This window comes from Aedes albopictus, chromosome 3 (genome assembly GCF_035046485.1).
Source record: "Aedes albopictus strain Foshan chromosome 3, AalbF5, whole genome shotgun sequence".
NCBI classification, from domain to species: domain Eukaryota; kingdom Metazoa; phylum Arthropoda; class Insecta; order Diptera; family Culicidae; genus Aedes; species Aedes albopictus.
The window spans coordinates 98,955,808-98,962,980 of NC_085138.1; positions in this window are offsets into that span (position 1 = coordinate 98,955,808).

A 7,173-nucleotide genomic window follows, 5' to 3' on the forward strand; every position below is an offset into this window, starting at 1 on the left:
GAGGAGGGAAAAAAGCACCTCAAGCAACTCCAGAAAACGGTGAGCAGGCAAAAACACCTGCGGAGGTAGAAAAAAGCATCTCCTGAAAGCTGCAAATTTATGTGCCTTGCCGTCCCGCTCCTCCTGGTTTCCACCTAAAAAACCGAAGAGTCATTTGATGGAATGCACTTATTTGTGCCGCCACGCCATCATTCTGCTACTGCTCTGGGAAACGTGGAAAGCGGAAAGAACTTTTCACTTTTGATAGCACCTGCAACAGCAGCTGAAGCGGTGCCTGAATGCAGCATTTTGGCCCGAGTCACGAGCTGTGTGTTTCGTTCGTTACCAAACCAAGGGCCATGGTAGAAGTGAGGGAAAGTTGCACACAGCCAGCAGCACTTGAAATGAGTTGTAGAAGCTATCAGCAGAACGCATTTAAAATTTACGACTTGGGCAAGTTTTGAGATTTTGGCCAAGCGCTGGCTGGAGCTGGGTTGTTGGTGGTGGCTGGAAATTGATGAGAAGTGTTGCTGATTGGTGCACAGATGTTGACGGAATGGCAAAACATTATTGGACGGAGATTGCAGAATGGAGGACCTCCATTGGAGGTGTTACTGGCAGTAGCACATGATCCATTAGCTCTAATTAGCGTTATTTGACCGTTGGAAACATACGAGGGTAACGTTTTTGAGAAATTTATTGTTTAATTGGTAGTAATTGTTGTTACCTTATCGGTCAGACTCAGGCCTGAGTGTCCTCCGAAGTACGTAGGAGTAGTCTACAGTCTACATACTCGGTACATGGCTGTGTGTCTCCAGTTCCGCACTCATCCGCGAATCATCCTCCACTTGATCAACCCACTTAGCTCGCTGCGCATCACATCTTCTTGTACCGGTCGGACTACTCTCGAGAACCATTTTAGGCGGGTTGCTATCCGACATCCTGAAGTGACCCGTCCACCGTAGCCTTACGATTATCGTGGTGTGGAGATGGTTGGTTCTCTCAGCAGCTGGTGCAGCTCGTGGTTCATTTGCCTTCTCCAAGTCTTGTCTACGTCTTCCATCTGCACTCCGCCGTAGATGGTACGCAATGGTCCTGTGCACGTAGGGTCCATGTTTCGTGCCCATAGAGGACTACCGGTCTAATCAACGTTTTGTAGATAGTTAACTCCGTGTGACGGCAAACTTTCTTCGATCGTGGAGTTCTGTGGAGTCCAAAGTAAGCTCGATTTCCTGCCGAAATGCGCCTCTGAGTTTCCAGTCACCAGTGAGCCCAAGTACAAAAATTCTTCAACCGCCTCGATTCCATCACCGTCGATAGGAATTCGGGGTGGTGGGCACGGTGTTTCATCCCTGGAACCAGGGATGCGACCATTAATTTGAAAAGATTTACATTCACTTGCTATTATCTCAGTTCAGAAGCATGCTATCGAAAAGCAATGTATGGATGAATTTAACCTTGTAGTTTTATCTGAAAGTTTGCCGAATAACATTGGGGTTGCAAACGTATACCAAAGTCATGAGCGAGCTGTGAAGGCAACTCTCCACAGCGTGAATGTAATTTACATTTATCTCCTTATTACACCCTCTACCGCAATGCTGAACAGCAAGCACGAAAGACCATCACCTTGCCGTAACCCTCTGCGAGATTCGAAGGGACTCGAGAATGTCCCTGATACTCGAACTACGCACATCACTCGATCCGTCATCGCCTTGATCAATCGTATCAGTTTATCCGGGAATCCGTATTCGTGCATAATCTGCCATAGCTGTTCTCGATCGATTGTATCATACGTTGATTTGAAATCGATGAACAAGTGATGTGTGGGCACGTTGTATTCGCGGCATTTCTGCAACACCTGGCGGATGTCGAACATCTGGGGCGTTGTAGCGCATTCACCCATGAATACAGTCTGATATTGTCCAATGAACTCTCTTGCAACCGATGATAGACGGCGGTATACAATTTGAGAGAATAGCTTGTAGGCAGCGCTCAGTAGTGTGATCGCGCGGTAGTTCCCGCAATCCAACTTGTCGCCCTTTTTGTAGATGGGACACACGATACCTCCGGTAATACTTCCTCCTCCCAAATCTTGGTAATGACCCAGTGTAGTGCTCTCACCAGTGCTTCTCCACCGTATTTTAGAAGCTCGCTTGGTAGTTGATCTGCTCCAGCGGCTTTGTTGTTTTTGAACCGGCCAACCTCCTCCTCAATCTCTTGGATGTGAGGGGCCGGAAGTCTTTCGTCCTGTGCACATACTCCAAGATCTGTTATCACACCACCTTCGATACTTGCAACGTCGCCATTGAGGTGCTCATCGTAATGCTGCTGCCACCTCTCGACCACTTCACGCTCGCTCGTGAGAATATTCCCGTGATTATCTCGGCACATGTCAGCTTGTGGTACAAAGCCTCTGCGCGTGCGGTTCAGCTTCTCGTAGAACTTTCGTGTGTCCTTAGCGCGGTACAGCTCTTCCATCGCTTCGCGATCTCGTTCTTCCTGCTGGCGCTTCTTCATCCGGAAGACTGAGTTCTGCCTGTTCCGCATAAGTCTGTAACGTGCCTCATTCGCTCTCGTACGGTATTGCAGCATTCTCGCCCATGCTGCATTCTTCTCGTTTGTCAACTGTTCACATTTGCCGTCGTACCAGTCGTTTCTGTGATTCGGAGTCGCGAAGCCTAGTGCTGTAGCCGAGGTACTACCTATGGCGGATCGGATGTCCCTCCAGCCATCTTCAAGTGTAGCTGCGCCAAGCTGCTCTTCCATTGGAAGGGCCACTGCTAACTGCTGCGCGTAGTCTTGAGCCACTTCTACGTTACGCAGCTGCTCAATGTTGAGCCGCTGCGTTCGACTTCGACGCGTGGTGATAACTATCGAAAGTTTTAAGCGCATGCATACAGCTACTAAGTAGTGATCCGAATCTATATTCGCACTGCGGTATGTGCAGACATTGATTATATGCGAGAAGAATTCACTGTCGATTAGAACGTGGTCGATTTGGTTTTCTGTTTGATGGTCGGGTGATCTCCAGGTGGTTTTGTGGGTATCTTTGCGGGGGAAGAAAGTGCTTCGGACTACCATACCACGGAAGGCTGCAAAGTTTACACATCGCTGGCCGTTATCATTCGATACGGCGAGCAGGCTGTTTCGCCCGATTACCGGTCGGTACATTTTTTCCCTTCCTACCTGCTCGTTCATGTCGCCGACAATTTTCACGTCACGCGGCGAGCAACCATCGTATGTTTGTTCTAACTGCGCGTAGAACGCTTCTTCCTCGTCATCAGGTCTCTCTTCGTGTGGGCAGTGGACGTTGATGATGCTGTAGTTGAAGAAACGGCCCTTAACTCTTAACATGCACTACCTTGCGTTGATCGGCTGCCACCTGATCACACGTTGTCGCAGCTTGCCCAACACTATAAATGCTGTTCCCAGTTCATTGGTGGTACCACAGCTTTGGTAGAAGGTAGCCGCTCGATGCCCGCTTTTCCACACTTTCTGTCCAATCCAACAGAGTCCCTGGAACGCCACGATGTCTAAGTTGCGGGGATGTAGTTCGTCGTAAATTATCCTGTCACATCCTGCGAAACCTAGTGACTTGCAATTCCATGTTCCAAGTTTCCAATCGTAATCCTTATTTCGTCGCGTGGGTCTTTTCCGATTGTATTGAGTCGTATTTTCTCCTATGTTATTCGCAATGGGGATTTTTACGGGTGGCTTATTGGGCCTACGCCAACACTCCTGTCTCGCCGGAGGGCCATCGTGCCTCCCAGTTAACCAGTAATCGGATAAGATGTTGAATAAGATGTTAAAGTGGAGGCGAAATGCGTACATTTTACATGCGCCTAAATGGAGGCATGTACGCATATGGCCTCCACTTTATCATCTTTTGCAACATCTTATACGATTACTGGTTGTCTGGGCAGTTCTGTTTAACGTCCCAACCAACTGGGACGACCACGCTGATGGAACTACCACCTTGGATCTAGCTGGGCGTGGTGCAGCGTTTCTTACTCAGCCGCTGGATGCCAGAACAGACGCTGTTTGAGCAGCACCTCCTTGGTGAACAGACGCTCGGGTCGTATCTCCTCAATCTAGCTGAAGTCAGAAGGACAACAGTGCCCAGGCTGCACTACTAGCTAAGCACACAACTCTTAGCTGGCAGTCTTTGTCATCGCTTGACCCGTGAAAGCATGAGGTAGGAACTTGTGAGGACCAGAGCTTTGTTGGACGCTCTCCTTATCGACTCACCGTTTTGTAGCCCAGCGTGTTAGGCTGCAATCAGGTGAGGAGCTACCAGCCCAAGTAACAATTTTAATTTTATCAAAGTTTTTTAGCGATTCAAAAATCCTAAACATAAAACCATTGATGCCGACTTGAAAATGCTCTCGAGTTCTTGTATTCCTCAATAAGCCTACGTTCTGGCTAGTTGGCCCAGTCTTATTAGGGCCTACAGGACTTCGTATGCAAACCGGCTTAGGATTTCGGGTTGTATCATAGTTTTATCAATCTTCTAAATAAAACCATCTTCTGACTTGTCAAATAATTGTTCTGATTATTTTTCACTCTCAATGTTCGATCGTCAGAATAAATTATGCTTGGTTGTTTATCAGGCCATCAATTGGAAAGATGCAGATATGGAATTCAGATTTGTTTTCCTATTTAATACGTGTCAGGAGACATGTCACGGAAAATTTGTGGTGAATGTGACTGTGATAATGACAAAAACTAAGTGCGCCACACAAACTATGCATAATTTGGAAGTTAAATGCATTTAATTTACTCGGTGGAATTGGGTGCAAAAAAGGTTGTTTCAACACAGCGGAGTTTAAAAGACATTATGTAATTTTTCTGACAAAATAAAATGACGGAAACGTGTTGTATGGTTTAATTTGATCTTAAGCTGTACGTGAAATCATAAAATTGAGTAATTATTTTTCTGTATTTACATGAACTATCCCGGCTAGGCGACATATTTTTCTGATAAAACTCTGTGATCCTGATGATTCCTCCAATAGGGCTAACCCTCCTGAGGTAGTCATAACTGAGCTCATGATAGAACTAGCGGTTTTTTCACAGCATTTTTTTTGGTTTATGTTACGGCTACGAAATCTTTTGTTGGTTTTATGCATTGCCTCACAGTTTTGTGTATTTGTTTACAAAAAAAATTTCTCCGACAACAACCGCAAATGCAAGTTTTATTGAAATGGTATATAATAAGTGATAAAACCAATTCATGTCTACTTGCAAGTCTTTAATTGAAGATGTTTATAGCAGAAGTTATATGATAGTTTTATGGAACGCCAAAGGTTCAAAGTAAAAAAACTATCACATAAAACCAATTTAGAACAACTAGCTTTTTGACATGCTCGTATAAAACCAGGATAAAACATGAATAAACCTTCAAGGCATGCTGATTGTTACTTGGGAGGTGACTCTCGCAAGGCGAGGAGGTTGTTCACCCTGAAAGTCGAAGAATAGTCGACCTGAAAAGGCCGGCCCGTCCTAGATAGGAGAGAACAAGAGGTTGCGACCATTGTTAGGCCCTCAGCAAACACAAGTTAGGGTGGATCAGAGAAAGGACGTCCCATGGACCATTGTGAAGTGGAGGAAGAGAAATGATACTGAGGATACTGATTAGCGTAGAGACACTAACACTAAGAGACGTATTCGGGTGAGTGCCAAGCGTGAGAAGGGCGACGCGCTCGTCATCAAGGCTAAAGAGTCTAGGTACTCAGAAATCTTGAAGGCTATGAGGAGCGACGCTATACTCGTGGATCTGTGAGCCGACGTACGCAGTATCAGAAATGCTTCTCGAGCTCAAGCTAGCTTCAGGTGTCCATAACCGGAGGTTTGTTTCAGGTGTTTATAACCAGGACACAAGTCATGGGACTGTGAAGACTCTGACAGGAGTAGGTGGTCCAAGGTACCCGACCTTCACAGAGCAGGTTACGCAGCTGTATCTGAACTATTGTGACGCAGCTCAGCAACGGCTTTGTCGAGCGGTTGCTGTTGGAGACTTCATGCAGTGGACAGGATACACTATATCTACCGGACAACACCCTTCCCGGGGCTTGCGCGACGATGAAGAAACACGAAACAAACTCGGATACTTGTCACATCTTTAATGGTCAACTGACTAGTACGGACTAATTTAAATAACAATAAACATTCATCGGCAGTATACACTGTCAACTATTTCTCACGCACTCAAAACGGACCATTAGGTACTAACATTTCTATTATGTAACATCATACCAGGGGGTTGTCGTCACTCATATTTTACCAGAGGGCCTCCACTAATATAAGCACACAGCCCACGGGGTCCTGTAGTGCCTTCACGGTGGTCGGTCGAGCATTTCACGCAGATGCTGGACTTCATGACGACCGTGCTAACAGAGAGAAGACCGGTGCTGATAGCGGGTGACTTCAATGCATGGCCGTGGAATGGGGAATCCGTTTCACGAACCAGCGAGGTCAGATCCTGCTAGAGACACTGTCCATACTAGATACCTGGCTAATGTCGGCACCAAGAGTACCCTTAGTTACTTTTTGTAGTCCTGTTCTAACGAGTAGTTCGAACTGGAGAGGCTACACTCACAGCGATCACCTGGCGGTTCGCTACAGTATTGACTACAACAACAGCAGGCAGTGGGTAGAGGAAGAAGCAGCTAGGCCAAATCCAAACCCTCGTAGGTGGAAGACATCATACTGCGACGAAGGGTTATTTAGGGAAGCGCTCTGCCGTGAGCGAAACCTACTTGGGATAGACGACAACAAGCTAGTAGCGGTGCTCTCGCGTGCGTGCGATGCGACTATGCCTAGGCGAGTTCACCCTAGGTATGGGAGACCACTGACTGGCTTACTGGTAGACTCAAGCGATTGCAGATCTGCGCCGTGTCTGCCTACGAGCACGATCTGATCAAGAGTGAAACGAAAGGCGGGTGATGTTCGCCGCTGCAAAAGCCGCGCTTAAGACCGAGACAAGGGCAAGCAAAAAGGCCTGTTTTGAGGGTCTCTGTCAGAGTGCCAATGCGAACCAGTTGGGTAATGCCTACAGAATCGTGATGGCCAAGACGGGAGGTGTAATGGCTTCTACAGAGCAATCTCCAGAGATGTTGGAGGGGATCATCGAGGGCTATCATGATCCTAGTCCTTGACCTCCTTTTGTAGGACAGCCGGGGACTGGGGCTGGCG